Genomic DNA, 20,801 nt, shown 5'->3' with positions numbered 1-20,801 from the left:
CACATTCCCACATATTTTCCCATGGGAAAGACTTGGCTGTATGGGCTCAACTACTGCCAAATAAGCCATTTCCTTGGAATGGGATTTATCTGGGTAGGGTTGAGAGGTGAGATAGGGTGGAGAGTTAGCTAAATGGATTAAGGATGGTGAAATAAATAATTTGACCTGGTATAGAAGCTTGGTGGAACAACAGGTGCAAGAATGGTGAAAGTGGGTACCTAAAATATTACCATTTTTGCCGAAGGCCGTATCTAAACAAGTGCATTGATGTCACCTCAACCTCAAAAGTAGTCTTTCAGCTGCTTAAAGGCAGAGTTAATGTCTCCTTTCTCACCTGTCCCCAGTACTTAGCACAATGCTATGACTTAATAGATACTCAGTAACTATTTGCTGAACAAGTTAGTGAGTGTATTCGCATGTATTTGAGCGCCAGTTAGTCTATAAAGTAAGGCAGACCACCCAGGAAATCTCTCTTATGATTCACTCTTTTCGTTTTGGTACCAACAGTAAGAGAAAGTTGCTGCTTCTTTTTTTGTGCCTTAACAGAGATATTAGGAAGAGAAAAAAATCTGTCCAAGGAGAACAACATTCTTTTGAAGAAAAATATTGACATTCACAAAAAAGAACAGAGCTCTTGCTGCCCCTCTATCTTGAACATCCCTCTACCAGCAAAAGAAAGCACAGAGGTTAACAGATTTAGCAGAGAAAGCAGGCTGTAATCCCATTGACAGCTAGGAAATGAAATGACATCAAGTATTCAATGATTGCCCTCAATTAGCCTATGCAAAGCAAGAATTAATTACCAGCATTGAAAAAGCTCACCTTTGACTCCTCTTTCAAGATCTCACTTACACTGAGTGTTCTTCTGGTGTTATAAATGAAGGTCTGGTGGACTTGATAACTTGCTTTTCCCTTAATATATTTTAGTAGAAAGTAGCTTTTAATATGGCAACAGAAATTTAATGAAAGGGAACTCTTAGCCGGTCTCAGAAATACATATACAAATAGACACAGATGCAGACGTAGACACAATGTATAGATATATATGTAGGTACAAATACACAAATGACTGGAATTTACTGATTCAGCATGCACCAGGCATTAGCAGTAACCCTTGTACACATTAGCTTTGGAATTCTCAGGACAGCAATTAAATGTACTCATGTAAACCTATAAAATAATGTTATTACTATACAGGGAAATAAATCATAACAATAATGTCTACATAGGTACTGATTCTATTTTTTGGCATATTCTCCTAACAAAACCTATCTTTTCCCCAAGCCGGTAATAAAATAAAACCAAATGAATCTCTAAAGCCATTCACTTAATGAAATAATTTTGTTAAGCAAACAATAAAAACCTCATTGGCAACAAAAAAGTAGTAGTGCCAGAGCACACTGGAATGCCTGAGAAAAAGGGTAGATGTGATTTCCTCTGTTTAGGAGAGTTATCTGGGCAAATGGAAAGGCTTAGCTGGGTTTAGTTAATGTTGCTAGGAAGCACAAGAGTTAGGAAAAACAAGGAAGTGAAGGAATAGAAGAGATAAGAACACAGAAAAGTGGAGAACATAAGAAAACAGGAGACGGGGCTTGGGAAATTAAATTAAAACTTGCTTGATCGCCTGTTTCAGCCTCTGTGTGAGATCCTTTTACCTATGGCTATGCAATTATGACAGCATGGTTAGCAACCAGGAAGCCACACTCAATTACATAACAGGACTGAGGTCAGAAGATTGAGGAACGGGAAGTATGTCCTTTTAGGAATTTGCTGGATTTGAACTCAACCAGATGTGGATTTAAGTTTCATCCTTTATTATTAGAGATATCTCTGTGGATAAGGAAATCAGACAGAGGTTGGTCGATGGGCAAGGGTGCTTAATCATAACATTAGCACAACTGTTCTGAATAGTTGGTCATTATTTGGTGGAAGGATCGTCCAAATCCTACTCACTGCCACAGCCATCTGATGTTTCTGAAAGCCTGCAAACCAGTCAGCAGGGAATGGGATGGATCTGATGGCTTAACAGGGACAAGGTAAGTCCTGATGAAATGTTTTATGTCATTTACAAAGTTGATACAGACCCAAGCATAATACTTGATTTAGTAATTGCCTAGTATATGGAGGTTTCCAAACTTCTTCTAGTGAAGCCAAGGGCAGAAGCATACATTTGTGCTGGCTTTAAAAGAAAATATATTCTTTCTCTCTTTCCTTCTTTCTTTCTTTTTTTTCTGAACATACCTTGAAAAAATAGTTAAGAGAAATGTATTGATGGATCCGGATCATATCAGTTCATTATCCCAGTATGATACTGGGTTTCAAAAGAAGATGCTATGGACACTCTTCTGGAGATAATTTAGTGAGGTGGTAAAAGAGAGTTTGGGTTCAAATCCCAGCTCTGCCACTTGGCAATTTGCCCCCATCTGTTTGGGGGAAGTTATTTAACTACTTTCAGTCTCAGCAGTTTCATCTGTAAGATGAGGATGTTCTTAGTGTCTATTTCAGAGCTGTTGTTAAAGTGTTTAGAACTGTGCCAGCACATAGTAAGGGTTGAATACATGTAAACTATCATTACTACTGCTATATTATCATAATGCTATTAACATAATGAAATTCTACTCCCTATATTTGTAAAGCACAACGTTGAGAGATTACCTAGATTGTATTATTTTTATGTAGTTTTCAGTGAACAGATACTTGGGTGTTTCTCTCCAGGCTAGTGCTTAGTAAAAATGTAAACCAAAAAAAAAAAAAAAAAAAGAAAGAAACAAAGAAAAAAAGATGGAAACAAACAAAAAAAAGCTTTAAAAGTAAATGAAACCAAATCATGTGTTTTGCAAAGGGGGTTTATTGTTGCTGGCTACAGCACTACATTTTAAAAAGCCAATCATTTTCTTATAAAAACGGTCTGCAAATAATGAGTCATGCTGCAGAATTTTGTGACTTTTCAGATAATTAGTTTCTGACAGCACTGTATCTCTAAGTAACTTTAAAACTCTGTTGAAATTGGTTTGTTTAGATGACATTCGCCAACTTCTGCTTTGGGTGTTAAGAGTGAACCATTCAATTAAGGCAAAGTAAGACTAGTCCAACTGTTTTTGAACACAGTAATGCTGCAGACTGCCCGAATGTAAACAGAAATTGACAATTTGAAAATGTCATCAACCCTGAGCTTTCAAAGGTGTTAAATATTTAACTGTAGCTAATAGACTGCAAAGTAATATTTGCTTGACCAAATATACGTGCTTTTTGTTTCTCCACGATCACTCTCAGCCTCATCTCTTTTGTAGCTTCACTTAGTTTTCAGAAGCTCAGCAGGCCTGAAGGTGGCAATGACAATTTTCTTTTAGAAAACTCCAGGTTTAGCTTGAGGAGAATGCTTTAGACTCTAGGCTGTGAGCCTGGGCTCAAATCTCAGATACGAAACCCAAAACCTACATGACTCTAAGCCTGTAACTGAACTTCTTTTGGCCTCAGTTTCCTCATCTGCAAAGTCTTTTACATAGTTTGGAAAATGAATGAGAAAGCCAGGAGGCAGTGTGCCCCTGTGGTCCCAGCTACTCGGGAGGCTGAGGCAGGAGGATCACTTGAGCCTAGGAGTTCAAGTTCAGCCTGGGCAACATAGCAAGACCCTGTCTCTTGAAGCAATAAAAAGAAAAACAAAATGAGATAATGAGGATTAACTACTTAGCACACAGTGCCTAGCATGCAGTAAGGAGAATAAACATTAGCAATAAGTACAGACCGTGTTGTTATCACTGTTTTATTATATATGCAGCACTTTATGATCTCTGGGCATCTGTGTTTGCTCCTTTTTCTCTTGGAATGCTCTGGCTTTGCATGGATGTCCTTTTCTCACCCTTTGTTTCTCCACTGAGATGGCATCTCCTCCCAGGGGCCTTGGCTGAGCTCTCTGGTAAAAGAAGACTTTCCTGAAGCTCCACTCCTCATGCCCTGTCTGCTTCAATCCTTGACTGTACCTGAAATTAGATCACTAGCTTTTTAAACCAATTGATGGTCCCCCCCAATCAAGTACAGGCCCCTTACAGAAGACACTTTCCCTGTCTTTTTCATCATCAATTTCCAGAGCCCAGAACAGGATATGTCTCACTGGGGTCTCTGAAATGCTTACCAATGAACCAACTCCAACTAAGATTATGACACGTATGTCTTCGTGTTAACTTATTTAATTCATACATCAAGATGTTACTCAGAATGTAACATTGTATTATTAAAGAGAGTTCCTGAGAAAGTTAATCCATCATGCAGCCTTTATACATGACTTTTACTAATTCTGTCATTAAGTGTGTCATTAGTGTCTAGGATTTTGGTAAAAATAATATACGAAAGAGAGCTGGAAGTAAAGTGCATAGATTAGCATAATTTATCTCCTGATCAAGTTAAAAATATAAGATACTTTGTGATATGGTCCCTAATATTCCAGTGCTCTTAAAAATAGCCCTAAGGAGAAGTGAAACAGAATGGAAGTTTCCATTAATCCAGGAGTGTAGGCAAAGACTACACTCTTCTTGAAGACTTGAGCTCCAGTGAATGATTCCCTCTTCTTGAAGACCTAACCTCCATTGAATGTTCCAGTTCTACTCTCCTGGCCACCTGCTATATACCAACTGTGTTACTTGGGAATAGCGCCTACAGGAAAAACGACACCTGGCTGGCAAATTGGTTTATACATATCTGGAACAGTCTTCATAGTTTTGAGTGTCCCTGAAAGTGGTGACTTTTCTAACTGGCATGTCCTGTATCATATACAATGGCAGCTATGCCCATGGATCTGTCAGAAGTATCGGCTCCACTGGAGGCATAAGGCATCTAAGCCAAAGCAGCTCTTCTGACTGTCTGATCTCAACTTGTCTTCTTACACCTGAACTGTCTGCTGCATGGCAAAATGAGGTCTATTGGGCACTACTTACTGCTATAAAATCTCTCCCTGAAAAGAAGATTTTAAGTTGCTCTGCTGGTAAGTTGTACTGCCACCCCATTCCTTTTTGATGAATCTGATGCCAGTATAGCCAATGGCAATCTCTTGTAAGACTCAATGCTTGTTATTAGAGTCTAAACAGCAGAGACCCTAGTGGGTGAGGCAGGACTGGTAATGGTTTGATGGCTATAAAAATCACAGATAATATTTTGAAAAGGAGTTGCCAAATCAAAGGGCATAGACTGAACCCGTGAAAGGTAGGTGAGAAACCATGGGCTCAAGTACTGATTAGCTAAGGAATTTTGCAGAGAGGCAACTTAAAACTACACAGGAACTCCTACAGTCACATACCATAAGACTGAGTGAGGCAGAAGGATGAGGAATGGACCATTTTAAATCTACTTGGAAAGATTTTGTGGTATGTAAGCTACATCAAAAAAAAAAAAAATCAGCTGCATACTGAAGCTAAATAGACATTCCCTGTCTTTTTCATCATCAATTTCCAGAGCCCAGAAGAGGATATGTCTCAATGGGGTCTCTGAGATGCTTATTGATGAACCATCTCTAAGATTATGACATATATGCCTTCATGTTAACTTATTTAATTTATACATCAAGTTGTTACTCAGAATATAACATTGTATTATTAAAGAGAGTTCCTGAAAAAGTGAATCCATCATGCAGGCTTTATTCGTGACTTTTACTAATTCTGTCATTAAGTGGCAGTATTACTAACTAGAGTGGCATTTTACTTTTTCTTTAAACAATCTCCATTTCTTATTCTCTCCTAATTTTTCTTTTTTCTTTTTGCTAAATTCTCAATAGAAGTGCCTTCCTTGTGAGGATAAGCAGTGTCCTGTCATAACCTACTATATAGTGGAAAAAACTACAGAGAAAATGTCCCACCAGGAACATGGTAGAGAACAAGACCTTTGAGTAGAAAGAATTCTGGTTTTTTAGATGACAACAACTTTTCCTAGCACTTTATCCATCCTTCAAAGCAGCATCTGTAATAAAAATGGACCACAGAAGGGAGTTGAAAACTCCAGATTCTGACCAGAACAATTCCTTAGAATGATAGTGCATTTGGGCACTTGGCCCTCAGGCTCCAGGAGACAGGGCTCTTCATCTGAGGACCGAGGAGAAGGATTTGTCTGGCAAGACCCTGTGCAGGACCAACATTCTGAATTTCATTACTCCTCCTCCACACCCCAGCTTTTATCAGGACAACATCATTCCATTTGCTTTGCCTTTGATTTCTTTCCACATAAAAAATTATAGGACTTTCCTAATCAAACTTCTTTTTTTCTTGTTTCTCTTCCTTGTGTATATATCACCTTTTAATATTTCTGAAGTGCACCTGTTTTTAAAACTTTTCCTCTCAATGATGCCTCTCTGCTCATCACAAGATGTCCAAAGTGAGATTGTCCCACTGAAATCCTTCTTTCTATCCTTGAAAACTCCATGTAATGCATGAAATCCATATTTAATACAAGGTAGGAGTGACCAAGCAGGAGACACAGGGCTTTGGCTGTTGCAAACCCAAGTGAGCACACTTAGGTCTATTGTTCAATTTAATAGTCAATGACCCTTCCTGACAGAGGGTGATGTGTTTTCTCACAGGCATCTGTAAACCTAACCAATGTTGATATCTTCATAGATAAGAACAAAAAATGCATACAGAAGCAATAAATCATCCTACAGTTATCTAATGTTAGTTGATGCCATTACTTTTCTTTATCATCAGTGACATTTTATTAATATTTTTGTTGCTTAAGTCTCAAAAGTGCACTGAGCCTATACTACATAAAAGGTAATGCATTAAGGGCTATGGGCCAAAAGCATATTGTCAGATATGATACGGAAATTCTTCTTCCAAACACTTCAAAAATTATAATTTGTGAGTCACTGAACCAAGCAGAACTGTGGTTTTGGCAACCTGGATGGACACTCCCACCACAGTGCTAATCTTCAGTAGGCGGAACAAGGTACAGTGAACTCTGAACTTTTGTTATTAAAACTAATCTAAGTTTGATTCCCCACAGGCTTAAAATTTATAGCAGTAGAACATTTTCATGTTCCTTATTTGGTCATTTAAATATTTTGATGGTTTCTCTTTAGTGATTCACATTCCTTTCCTATCAACTGTGGATCTCCTATGCTTGACTTTTTAAACAACGTATTTACTTTATTTTAAAATGGCAAACGAGGAAACAAACAAAAGGGAACTGCACAGCTTGTTGTGAATCAAGACACAGAACTTGTAATCCTGGGACTCCTCAAAGCTCACCAAATTCCATTCGACCCTTCATAAAGCTAACCTGCAGAGTGCACTCCCCGACACGTGTGAGACCAATGAGATGAGATGAGAGATGAAGCCAAAACAGCAGCACTCCCCTGTGTCTTCAATTAGCCATGGAGTGAAAATGAGACAAACAGTCATGTATAATTTAGAGGCTTGCTCTCTGGTTCTTCCTGCCGTGGGAAGCCTTTCACCGAGGAAGGAAGCGTGATCTAGTAAAGTGCTCAGGCTTGGGAGTCAGCCTTGTTGGGTTGTGTTTCCAGTTAGTTCACTGATGTACTTTGTGACCTTGTATGCGACTTAATTTCTATCAAAGTGGCTGAAACAACTTGCTTTTAAAGATGACTTGTTTGCTCATTCTGGGGAGGGGCAATGCCAGCAGTCCCTCAGTGTATGTGTTATTAATATGTTCAGCACAGAACAGACAGAATGAGCAAATGGCTTGATCTGTGAGACAATGTGGATTACTGAGACTGTAGGATAACGCAACAAGGAGTGCTGAATGATGTTACAAAGCACATCCTCTGCTACCTAGAGGGTTACGTTATGTTTTATGATTTCATCAGTCAACAAATTGAGAAACATCATAAGGATGAAAAAAAAAAAACTACTTAAGTAAGTGCCAAATAAGTCTGTAAACTTATTTGACCAAGAAAGTATGGGGGAGAAAAGGATTTATTTCTAGAGGAAGTGGGTCTTGGTCTAATATTAGCCTTAAGTTGAAGTGCTGAGAACTAGATAAAGAGTTGCAAAGTTGATGTCTGCAAGCAAATTTCAAAAAGCAGTTGCTGGGTCTGGGAATAGATACTACTGAGGAAGAAATCATCAGAGTCCATAGAAGAATCCAGAAAGAAGGTGGGTAGAATACCTCTCCTATCATGGGAAGTGTGGAGAAGCCTTTCTACCTCCACAAAGCTTCTGAGGCACAGCCCCTTTGAGTCAGAGAGAGAAAGTCCAGTTAGCACACTAGCTAAGAGGGCCTGTCTTGGAAGAAGATGATATAACACATCACAGCTCAAAGAAATGGTGGCATGCCTCAGACCACTGCCAGCTTAGGAGACCAGTGAGAAAATTCCTTTACCAAAGATTAGTATTCCAGGAAGCCAAGGAAAATAAATACCTTTGGACCTAAAGAGAAATAATATGTAACATTCATTGAACACTTAGTATCAGGCATTATATTAAGTGCTTTACATATTTTATCTCATTTAATTCTAAAACCAATGTTATGAGATTGTTGCTCTCATTATATGTAATAAACCATGCAATAACTAAAAAATATGCAAAAATAAAAATAGATAAGAACATAACTATTTTATACCCATAAAAGTGGGGGTTGTATGGTTTTTTAGAATAATTAGGATCGAAAGATGGAAAGCAGACAGATGCATGCACTATTTTGGCCCTGATCTTCAACCCTAAATAGGGTAACTAAATGTCTCAATTTACTCAGAAGTGTTCAGGCTTTAGCACACAGCTCAGGAAATCCTTCGTTCCTTGGCAAACCATAATGGTTGGTGATCCCATTCCCCCAACTACTAAATTTTGAACTACTTGGCAAATAAATACAGAGATTTAAGCCCCAGTAGGTCTGGAGTAGAGTCAAAGCTTGTTTTGTTAACAATTTTCCAGGTGATGCTGGTGCCTACCAAGATTGGAAAAATACTGACTGCAGCTGAAAGAATACAGGTAAAGCATGAATCATCCTTCCCAGACCTGCATTTATTTAGAGGTTGTGTGTGCACGCCAACTTCTGCCTTCCACTTAATTCCCATCTGGTTGAAGTGCCAAGCCACCCATAAAATAACTATAGATTGAAAGCAAAGCAAAGCAAGTGTGCAAGCACAAAGAGAAAAGTTAATCAAAAATATGGAAGGGGTAAGAGTGTAGAAATAAGGTGAATGAATGGATATCAGGAGAAGAGGAGTGCAAGAGGAAAGCAGTGCCTGGGTTTGGAAAGGAAAGCTGTGGAGAAAGGTGATCCTCCCAGACTCTGCGCACATCTTCTCACTGCTGCTTTTGGGGGCTGTCTTTCTTTTTTTTTTTTTTTTTTTGTCACATGCAGCAGCCACTTGCAGCTTGTGTTTCTCTGAAACTTGGATCATTTTACCAGCTATTTAATAAGACTAAATAAATGGTGTCAGCATCAGAAAGCATAGCACATTTTGTTTAGAGATGTGTACATTCCTTCTTGCTATTAAACTGTGATAACTTTTGGCAAGAATATTACTTTGCTCTGTCTTCTCTGAGAAGAAATTTTCCTTCTGTTCTCACACGGCCATTGAAGAAACAAAGACTACCATATTTAGTGGAAGACAAAAGGGCATGCATTTGGGAAAATATTGACTTAGAAAACTTTATCCCTGAGAAAAAGATTGTAAGGGAGTGAGCCGATGAAAAATCCCATGTGATTTACAGAATTCAGAAACTTCTTTTTTTGCTAATGTTAATTTATCACCTAAAATTGACCCAGAACATTAAATCAATCCAATTCTAGCTAGCCACTATGTTTTTGGAAATTAGAGTTTAAATCCCACTTTTGTTAAGTAGGAAAAAAATAATCCCATAAAGCTCCCAGTTGGGATCTAGTAAAAGGGCATCCTTTTATGAAAGAAGCTTCCCAGAGAGCAAGGAAATAAATGACCCCCAAAGAGGACTGAAGGCTGTTTACCATAAATGTGTACTATTTTCAACATTAGTTTAATTAAAAATGGATATAAAAAATTAGTCTTCAGAGCCTGCATAAGCCAGCATTTATCTTTAAAAAAATTCCTGTATGAATTCCTGTACGAAGATCATCTTAATGGCCATCACTGCACGCGATCATAACTTTCAGCGTTTGCCTTCCTCTGCTTTGTCTCCTCACACTTTTACTCATGCCTTGTTCGTAAATTTAAACTGAAATGAGGTCAGAGAAGGTGTCTCATTCATTTATCTGTCCATTTGTTCATTCATTCATTCAACCCCTATTTACCGAGTGGCCGGTATGTGTCAGGGTTAGTTTTAGGACCTGGAATACAGTGGTGAATAAAAATGCAGTCACTGAATTACGTTTACAGGCTTGGGGAGGTAAGATTGGTAATCGAATAAGAAATCATGATGACAACTGTATGTGCTATGGAATAGGTAAACTTGTGACTCTAAGGACTTAATCTTGAATAATCAAGGAAGGGTTTTCAGGGAAAATGACTGTTAAGCAGTCATTTGCTCTACAGGTTGGCAATAATTAACCAACACTAAAGGGTGGGAAAAGCAGTGCCGTCCATAGACAAGGCATGAGTTAGAGCAAAAGTGCTGCAGCCAGGCACAGGCAAGTCCTGAGTTCATCTGTCTCCAGTAAGCACTCAGGTCTGTGCCTTGAACGTGGCCTCCATGCCACATGAGTTAAATTAAAATAATAAAATTCCACCTAGATCAAAGTGTATGTGAAAAAACATGAGGTCAACATTATCCTTCAGATATTTTTAAGGGCTCTAATCACCCTTAGGTTTTTTTTTAATGCTTATTTCCATAGTGCTTGTAACTCAATAGCTTAAGAAACCAAATCAGTGAGGGGAAAAAAAGAAAAACGACTAAATTTTTGCTTGAAGATGAGTTAACGTTTGTTTAACAACAAGAATCCGAAGGACATCAGATGTTTCCTCATCTGTGTTCTATACATGCATGAGTTGAAAGTCGGAATAAACATTTTTTAAGCTCAGCAAATTTTCCCCTCTGAGCCAGCCAGATGGTACAGCTAAACACTAAGCTGGTGGTTAGTAATCAGGCCCTTCTTTGATGGTAATCAGTTTTTACTGATCAGTGCAAGAGTGTTTCCAATAATTCCCCCTTCATTTATGAAATAGAGTATGTGCTTAATTTGCATCAGCTATACATTGGAGCAAGCATTTGCCATTTGCTTATAAAAATAAAGGCTCAACAGCCATTCCACAAACTAAAATGGGGTTATTTTAGCTCTAAATTCCAGTTCATTTTGTTTGAAGAAGAGAATTTTCTGACTGATAAGGATTCTAAAAATATTTTTACTCTGAGGCAATAGACACTAAGTTCAAAGTACAAATTTGTTTTTTTAACTGACTTCGAACACCGAAAAATATACTCTCAAGTTGATCTTTCCTCTACTGTTGTGAGTTTCCGTGGTATAGAGCTGAAACTCATTTTGCTTTACTTCTTTCAACAAAACATGATTTTTCTGGTGGAGCACTTGTTGCTTTTTCATGGTGCATTAAATAGCAACTCTAAGTAAGTCTAAAATACAGCTGCTTCTGCTCTGATAAGCAGCCAAAATTATCTAAAAAAAAGGAGTACCTTCATTACGGCACATCTCTTTTCAGTCAGTAGCTTCCCAGTCCTATAATGCTTAGCATACTGATTATTTAAAAAGAAATAATTATGTCACTGAAGACTAATGTTAAAGAAACAGTATCAACACTAGTTCTGGGGAGCTTAGCTTAAAGCACTGCAGCAGAAGCCCAGAATCACCACCACCGCGGGGAAAAAAAAAATTAAGTGCATTTTAAAGCACTGTGTTTTGTTTTTTAATCCATTAGGAATGTCCACAAAACTAAAATGAGTGGCCCAAAATGAACTGATTTCTTTGGCCACCAGTAACAATTATATATACTTGGTTTTAAGCTAAGCTTAAGGAGATAGTTAAACATAAGTGGTTTAGTTTCATGAGAATGAAGCCAGTCACATGAAACACTATTTTACAGGACTGTTTCAACAAGATGTCCAAAAAGAGAATTTTTTTGGTAATAATGCTTATGGAGAATATCTTAATATATTTAATGATAAATAACGATACAAATACTTACAGTATGTCTTTGTATCATTCTTCCTTTCCTTTCCCAAATTTAAGTCCACTTAAAATAGTTTTCCTTGGACATAATATAAAACTCTATCAATACTCTTTTTAAATTTTTATTTCAAATTCCATTGGCAGTATATTATTTTCATTTATTTATTTACCTTTTATACAATTATAGTAAGAACACTTAACATATTATCCACCCTCCTAACAAAATTTTAAATGCACAATATAGTATTGTTAACGATGGGCACAATGCTATTCAGCAGATCTCTAGAGCTCATTCATCTTTTAATTTAACGCAGTTGATTAACTGGACTTCTTAACAAAGGAAAAGTTTCAGACTTGAAACTTTCACATGCAAAATCCATTAATGACTGCACTATGACTTGGTCATATTTCCAAGGATTCAGGAGACATCTGCATATCTCCTTCAATTTTATAATTTCATTAAAAAAGGGCATCATTTGAATTCTTAATTCTTTTGCTGAATAACTTCTGAAAATTTTTACAAAGTTTATATTTGAATAGGAACAGAAATCCTGGCTGATTAAGACCTGTACAACTTAAAACATAGCCTTTTCTCTGCACATGACTGCAAACACCACCAAAATATCAGAACACCCATGGTATGACTTGAGTGAGGTCTCAAAGGTCGAGGTATCTACTCCTACTGTAAAGTTGAAACTTATGGCTCATTTGTCATTGACGTAATGTTGTACTAACATAGGAGGCAAGGTTGCATTTGGGCTAACATCTTGAGTTTTACAAATGTTAACTTTTATCCATGATATCAAAAGGTTAACTTTCAAAAAAAAGTGAAACAACTTGAGAACAGCTCTATGTTATTCTTAGAGGCACAGGCCCATTCCATGAAGTGAAAATTCTCTTAACAGGAATAAGAGCAATGATTTTACTTTTAAGAGGTCGGCACTGGAACCAGATCAGATACCTTTGGATTTCATTAATTGTCCTGTATTTCTGTAGCTTTAGGCTGCTATATAATTCACCACTGTGAATGTTTGTTAAGTGGGACAATAATTATCCAAAAGGTTAACCGGAACTATGAATAATGCAGGTAACCTGGGGCATATATTAATTATGTGACAAAGTTTTGACTTCTCCATATGATTGTATTTTCTAGAAGGCATAGAAGTGGAAATGTAAGTTAAACTCATCTCATTCTTTTAAAAAAAGTTTATAATATAAATAGTATATATTAATGGAAGAGAAATGAAATTTATATCCCTTAAACCTTCCTTAGTAAAATCTTTAAATAATATGTTTGGCCATTTTTCATGCATCTTTATCAACTGTAACATCTGGTTGCATATATTTACAAGTACAAAGATTTCTAATACTTAAACCAAATAAGTTGTCTTTCCAGACAGCTTATCTGGAAAGTTGTCTTTCCAGACAATTTATCTTTTTTCATAAAAGGATAATGGTCTATGGTCTATAAAAATGTGTTTATTTCAATTACATAGAGAATCTAGGTATATCTAAATGGACCTATAAAAACATATGCTTATGAATTGTTTAAAAAGTCTTGTGGGCAGGCCCGGTGGCTCATGCCTGTAATCCCAGCACTTTGGGAGGCTGAGGAAGGTGGATCACGAGGTCAGGAGATTGAGACCATCCTGGCTAACGTGGTGAAACCCTGTCTCTATTAAAAATACAAAAAATTAGCTGGACGTGGTGGCACGCGCCTGTAGTCCCAGCTACTCAGGAGGCTGAGGCAGCAAAATCACTTGAACCCAGGAGGCGGAGCTTGCAGTGAGCTGAGATCACGCCACTACACTCCAGCTTGGGCAACAGAGTGAAACTCTGTCTAAAAAAATAAATAAATAAATAAAAATATTGTATTAGTTTTTTCTGAATGACTTAATTCTAGTCTTCCAGGACTATATTTTCTCCTCCTATTGCTCTTTTAACTTTGGCTTTGACCATGCACCCCTTCTGCCTCTAACTTCACACAATGGTTTTGTTAACATAGACATGTCATTAATATGGTTATAGGTGGCCTTTGTGAGTGTGTGTGGTGTGTGTGTGTGTGTGTGTGTGTGTTTACATCTTTATTTTTTTCTCATAAATAACTTTCATATTCTTTAAAAAAATAGTACAAAAAATATCCCAAAAAGTCTCAAATTTTGGTGATCCATCTGTGGCACTAATTAATTTATTCCTAGTAGATATGAACCAAACACTACACTAAAGTTTAAAATAAAATGTTTGGAGCTATCAAGGTCCACTTAAAAAACTAATCCACATAAGAAATTATTTTTATAAAGGCATATTAAAAATGGCAAGGTCAAATATAACAAAATATTACAAACACATCACTTCCTAAAAATGCCATTTATTGTTGCATATAATGAAAGGTAGCATTTTGTAGGATTGGAGGAGTCTGATCTGTTTATTCCCCTCTCCTCAACAAATCAGACCCCTCCAATCTTACAAAATATATAGCAAAGGGTCTAATATATAGCAAAAGGTCTCCTATATATTAGAGGCTTAGAAGCTTAGGACTAGGTATCTAAATTAAGAGGAGTATCTCTAAGAAAGTGGGATAGTTGGGCTTTAGGTGATTAGGTGATTGGCAGGAAGGTACCTATTGAGGAATTCAAAAGGAATCAGTAGATCCAATCTGTGATATAAGTGCAAAGGTTTGAAAGGACAACAACTTATTAAAACAAGGGTATAGACAGTATTTCCTGACATTCTATGCAAGGAAAGCCACATAGAATATGTGTGGCAGATATTTATGGAATGGGATAAAGGAGAGAGTCTTGCAGGGTTAAGCATGGCCTAGATAAAAAAATAAATAAATACAGAAGATGAAGGGTTTGCTAATTATTCCAACACCTCAAATCTTGGGGAGAAAGCATAGGGTCAGCAAGTTAATGCTAACACAGCAACATGTTATTGGGGGAAAGCAGATAATTCTCAAAGTGCACAAATTCTGCTGACAGATATTTCTTTTTAGAAATCAGAAGATGTCTTGTCTGAAATATCCTATGATAAATCATAGGAGTTTGGAAAGAACAGTTGTCCAGGATGTCTTTGAGGACTATATTTGAAACTTGTATCACATAGATTAATTTATTTCTTGAGAACTCCTTGAATGATGCCTGATGGTAATAGAAAACCTCTCCAAGAGACAGTAGGTGCAGGGAAACAGCTGGGGGCTACCCAGAGTCCTATGATATAAGAGGATAGGGGCAAGTGGCCCTTCTGGGCTTCATTCTGAGAACTCCACCTGTACAGAAAGAGCCACCTCACCACCTTGCCCTTTGATTGTAGGCTATGCAATGTGATGTATGATTGATGAAATTGTGCTACTCTTTGCTCCATGCATCATAGGGTATCAAAGAGTCCAGCTGATCATGGCAACAAAACCTCTGCTTACCACAAGTGAACTTGCATCACTAAGAAGAAACCTATGTCTAATGATCTTCAGAGTGTCTACCCCCAGTGGTAAATTACAGAAGTAATCAATAACATAGTAAAACTGTCTAGTCTAGTATATCAGAGTGACACTGAATTAATAGTTGCTCTTTATTGATTATCCTATCATGAAAATGGAAAATTTGGGAAATAACTGACTGCCTTAGTTCCAGTTAAGTTATTGAGAAATGAAAAGTATAAAGCACTCCAGCTAACTGGGCCTCAAATATAAATCTTTTCCAAGGTGCACTCTATTACTCACGGCTTGTCAGTCGTATCTCAGCTGAAGGATTTATGCAATGCCTTCTTGGCACGGGGGCAATCTACTATAATTACCTACGTGCAGAATTGCTCTGAAATAGCACAAATGGTGGGTGACAGTTAGGAATCCCAATTAGTATGGTCGCCAATCATGCAATGAGTAAATTGATCTGTATTTTATCTGTATACCAGCACATCAGAACCTGACTTAGAACAATAGTATAGATTTATCCATAAATGCTGGTTAGGTCATTTTTTAATTTGCACAATATTTTTTGAAAAACCTAATTTTCTTTCCTTAAAGGTGACAGCCAAGTCAAGCATAACCTTTTATTTTAAAGTTCCCTGCCAGTCCATAAATCCCACTCTACTGCATGCTTTGTAACTCTCGGTAGCTTCTTTCTCCTTTGCCTGCCTGTTGTTCCAGGATCTTCTGTATCCATGCTTACAGCTCCATTCTGGGCAGACAACCTTATATCCCTAGAGCCTTGCTTTTACACTGACCACAGGTCAAGAAGCATTTATTGATTCATATAATCAGTTGCAACTCTGACCGAGGGATTCCTGAGAGAATGATCATTACGCTTCCAATACCAGACATCAGGAAATACACTATCAACAAAATTTCCTGGCTTTGGAGGCTGTAGGACTTCAGAACTGCATTAGACTGTTTCTAATTTCTAAAGACAAAGAGGAAGAATATTAATTTTCTTATTGTTTGGCCACCATGATAATAGCATTCTGTTTTTAAAGCAAATTCTGTCATTTGTGACAACATGTGTCATTGTGAACCTTACATTATGTGAAATAAGCCAGGGACAGAAAGACAAATATCACAGAATCTCACTTATGTGTGGGGTCTAAAAAATTGAACTTTCAGAAATTGAGAGTAGAACAGTGATTACCAGAGGCTGACGGGAGGAAGGGGAAAAGGAGAGTCAACGGAGAAAGGAAAGACACTGGTCAAAATGTACGAAGTTTTAGTTAGATGGGAGGAATGACTTCTGGTGTTCTGTTGGACAGATGGCAACTATGGTTAATAATAATGTATATTTCCAAAAAGCTAAAAGAGTGGATTTTAAATGTTCTAATCACAAAAAAAGATAGTATTTCAGGTGATTAATGTGTTAATTATGCTTATTTGATTATTCTACAGTATATACATATATTGAAAATTGTACTGTACCCCATAAATATATCTAATTATTAACTTCTCATTAAAAATAAAAAATAGCAGCCTGTGCAACATAGCAATACCCTGTCTCCACAAACAATAATTTTAAAAAATTAGCCCAGTGTGGTGGTGCATGCCTGTAGTCCTAGCTGAGGTAGGAGGATCACTTGAGTCTAGGAGCTCTAGGTTGCAGTGAGCTATGATTGCACCACTGCACTCCAGCCTGGGCACCAGAGCAAGACGACCCTGTCTCTATTTAAAAATTTTAAAACTAAAAAGCAAAGCTTAAAAAATTATTTTTCACAGGTATAGCAGGAGAGAGGGGTGGGGTAGGAGGCAGAAGACTTAATTGTCTTAAGCATGACACAGAGGTCTGAAAAATAAATTTCCTGCAAACTGAAGATGTGCCTCCATGTGCTAGTTTCTAATCTGTCTCTATTAAAAAACTAACTTTGAAGCTCTTTGCTCATATACTACATGGCAGAGTGCAATCCCTCCCAAATCAATATTTGTTATATTTCACACTAAAAGATAATTAAACTGCTTTTTAAAATCAGAGTTTATAATGCAGTGCCTAATTCATAGTTATTTACTGACAATTTTACTACAGCACGCCTTTGCAATTTCTGCAAACTGATCATTTTCTTCAAAAATAGAGAATAAAAATAAAGGCATGAGAAAAAAGGTTAATGAAAATGCAATATAAATTTCAAAAGTTTAAAGCAACTTTTCTTTAACTTTACAAAAGTAATACTGCTCATATATTGAAGGCTGATCCCATGCTGTAAACATAATCACTGTGGACATGAAAGAAATCATACTTTGTCTTTGAAATGATCATATCCTATGTTAAGAAGCACTTAAGAACAATAGCAACAATTTACATATTTTAGTGCTTTTCATTTCAATGATTTTTCATGGTGCTTTACAAACTTTAAAAGATGCTGAGCAGTTGCAATTCAAAAGCATACGTAACTAGAGGAACAAAAAGGCAAGTTTCAAATCCAGTAAGGAAATGAACATGTAATCATTTGCTAGAATTTTTAGGTGAATGCGGGAGAAAGCATATCAAAGGTTGATTTACTTCAGCATGTATATATACAGCATATTTTATTGAGTGGTGAGTCTTTGGGGTGGCAGCCTGGACACTTGTTGAGAATACAATTGACATGGCATTTTTAGATAGTCAGGTCTAAGGGAGAAGGCTTGGCCATTTCCTGCCCATTAGTCCACCCTGATGCTGTGCAGGCCATGCTCTGGATGACCCCTCTGAGCTCTGAAGCTTGAAGTTGCCTGAGGACCAAGCCAGGCTCCCAGAAGATGAGTTCACATAGTTTCTCTTCTAGCTCCCGGCAAAACCAAATCCTCTCTTACTCCAGGTGTGAGAGGAACATCCATTGACCTCTTGCTGTCTCTAGGTATGCTCAGGGTGTAATTAACTCTTAAAATCCCTAAGATGCCTTTTGGGTATTCTCCAATCCTGAGAAGCAGCTTAACATGGTGGTCAAGAGAAAGGGTCTTGCATTCAGCGGCTTGGTGCCATTGCTGGCTGTCTTGCACTGGGCTATTAGTTACTTAATATTTCTAAGCCCTAGCCTTTCTATGAATGAAATGGGAAACTTACACAGTACCACCTATTTCTCAGCTTTCTGTAAAAAATCAATTTCATTAATACCTGTATGACACTTATTACATTGTGTGGCACATAAAATAAATCAACTAATGCCCCTGTTATTCAGGATTTTTTTTTTGTTTTCTCAGCATTTTTTTTTCCTTTTCTCTTTCTGTCAAGCTGAAGGGGGACAGCATTACTTAAACAGGCTATCTACCACACTGCAGCACTTCTCATATTTTCCTTCTACACCTGACAGTACATTCTAGATCATAGAGTCAACATATATTACTGGAACCATGATCAAGGAATCAGAAAACGTGGAGTTCTAGACCTGTGTACCCAAGAACAGCCTACCTTTCTGCCACAATGGAATTTACAGTTTGTTTGGGTGGGTTAGTTTGAACTTGTCTCACTGATGATTGGAAATTAAGATATTACTATAGTTTTTAAGCACTTAGTTTAATAGAAGGAAATTCGGAAAATAAGATATTTAGGAAAATATTAGGTTCACATCAAATCAGGATTTTCTTCTTAGATCCTACCACTGAATCTAAAGATCAAGACCATACTTACTAAATCTGAAATCTGATGTAAGGTGAGTTATGGCCATAGGAAAACAAGAAGCTATATTGATTTTGTAGCATGTATATAAAATCTTCCTTATAAACCCACAGAATAGTTCAAAATGCCTGATGTAAACTTCAGGCATTCTTGCCATATCGACTGAGAGTAACAGCCATTAATGAGGTTTCCCATAAAGGTAAAATAATGTGTCCTTCAATGCTGACATAGGAATCAGTGTGAGGTGCTGGTCTCTTCTCTAGTCACTTTGCTTCGAAACACAGCTACTCTGTGCCACACATAACCCAAGTGGGGGATACATATGGGGACACTACTTAATAAAGTATATTGTCCTCAGGATGGTAAGTCTGGAAAGGGAGGCAAGCTTGAAAACATATTATGATGTAGCCAGGGAAGTGTTATAATCAGCAAATATACAACAGACCACGTTAGCACAAAAAAGGATGACATTGCCTCTCTGGGAGGTAAGACAGACTTATCTTCCAGAGGAGATCCTTGGGCTATATCTTGCAGCTTAATGGAAGGGGGCCTGTTAAATTCAGAGAAGTGGTTACTCTAGACAGGAGAAACAAAAGAGAAAGAAAATGCAAAAAAAGAATGGAAAAACTATAGGTTAGAACTTAAGGCTCAGAGACAGGAGAAAAGAAGTGGGGTCTGGGATTCAAAAGAAATGCAAGAGTCAGATAGATCATAGAGAGCCCCACATTAAAAATTAAACCTGCAAACAAGAACACAGGAAATTAGAAAATGATGACACAATTAGGAAATGCCAGTAGGTCAAAAGGAAGTGACGTCAACAGCACTACAGAGACAGCTGATTCAGTGTTCAACTTCTATGGTGTTTGAAGAGAAAGGGCAGGTATCCAGGGTGACCCTTTCATGCTCAAAAAGAAAAGGAAGAAAACATAAAACTTGGCATTCTTAAGAAGGAAAAAAAAAAAAAGCCTAGATGTGTAGATAAATATACCTATTGATGTGGGAATTTTCTACTAACAAAAGTTTATATATATATTCATAAAGTATTTAAATTATCTACAGATATTATTATCAAAACACTCAGGACAATATGTATATTTTATAGATTGATATGTATATAAATCAAATCTGTATCTCCATAGATACGTAGATATCCCAGAAACAGAGAGACAGGGAGAGAGAGGAAAGACTGTACTCAAATCTGAAGTTGAATTGGAGAAAGAAAGAAACCTGGATACATTGGTGGAGACTTTCTCCCTCAATACCTCAGTCATAACACTTGCCAACACTTCCTTCTCAGGGAACTTTTCTAACTTCCTCTCCCTCTACTGTGAACTGTTGCACCTCAGACAGCTGCCCTGTTGCCTCTTTTTGTTTATTTTTGAGTCCTGAAAATCAGTCATTTCAAAGTTAGCTGATGTGAAGCTCTGCCTACTGAACTAAAACAATGCAACGTGAGCAGATTAGCAATTCCAGGACCAAATTCAGTTAATGTGGTTGCACTTCCATATCCACAAACCTATTATTTGACATTATTTGAGATCAGGGAATTAATGCCTAGAAGTGAGGAAAAAATGGGAAAATATGAAATGACTGCTTACAGGAACAGTGACTGGATGTAATTTCGAATAGCACAACTTTAGTCCTGGAGGGGGCCTTGGAAATTTTTCAGTCCCTGAAGATATTAGCAACACA

At 37.3% G+C, this 20,801-nt stretch overlaps 1 protein-coding gene and 1 long non-coding RNA gene across 2 annotated transcripts in view; one reads left to right on the top strand and one right to left on the bottom strand.

Annotated features, from left to right (window-relative positions):
• GPC6 (glypican 6) overlaps positions 1-20,801 on the bottom strand; it is a 1,194,386-nt gene that overhangs the window by 645,351 nt on the left and 528,234 nt on the right. The window lies entirely within an intron of this gene.
• Positions 1,672-12,810, top strand: LOC129011173 (uncharacterized). The gene is made up of 3 exons (XR_008493261.2): positions 1,672-2,036; positions 7,061-8,096; positions 8,874-12,810. It is a non-coding gene; the product is annotated as an uncharacterized LOC129011173 (long non-coding RNA).

The sequence above is a fragment of the Pongo pygmaeus genome, chromosome 14 (assembly GCF_028885625.2).
Source record: "Pongo pygmaeus isolate AG05252 chromosome 14, NHGRI_mPonPyg2-v2.0_pri, whole genome shotgun sequence".
NCBI classification, from domain to species: Eukaryota; Metazoa; Chordata; class Mammalia; order Primates; family Hominidae; genus Pongo; species Pongo pygmaeus.
This window is presented reverse-complemented; position numbering and strand designations above follow the sequence as displayed.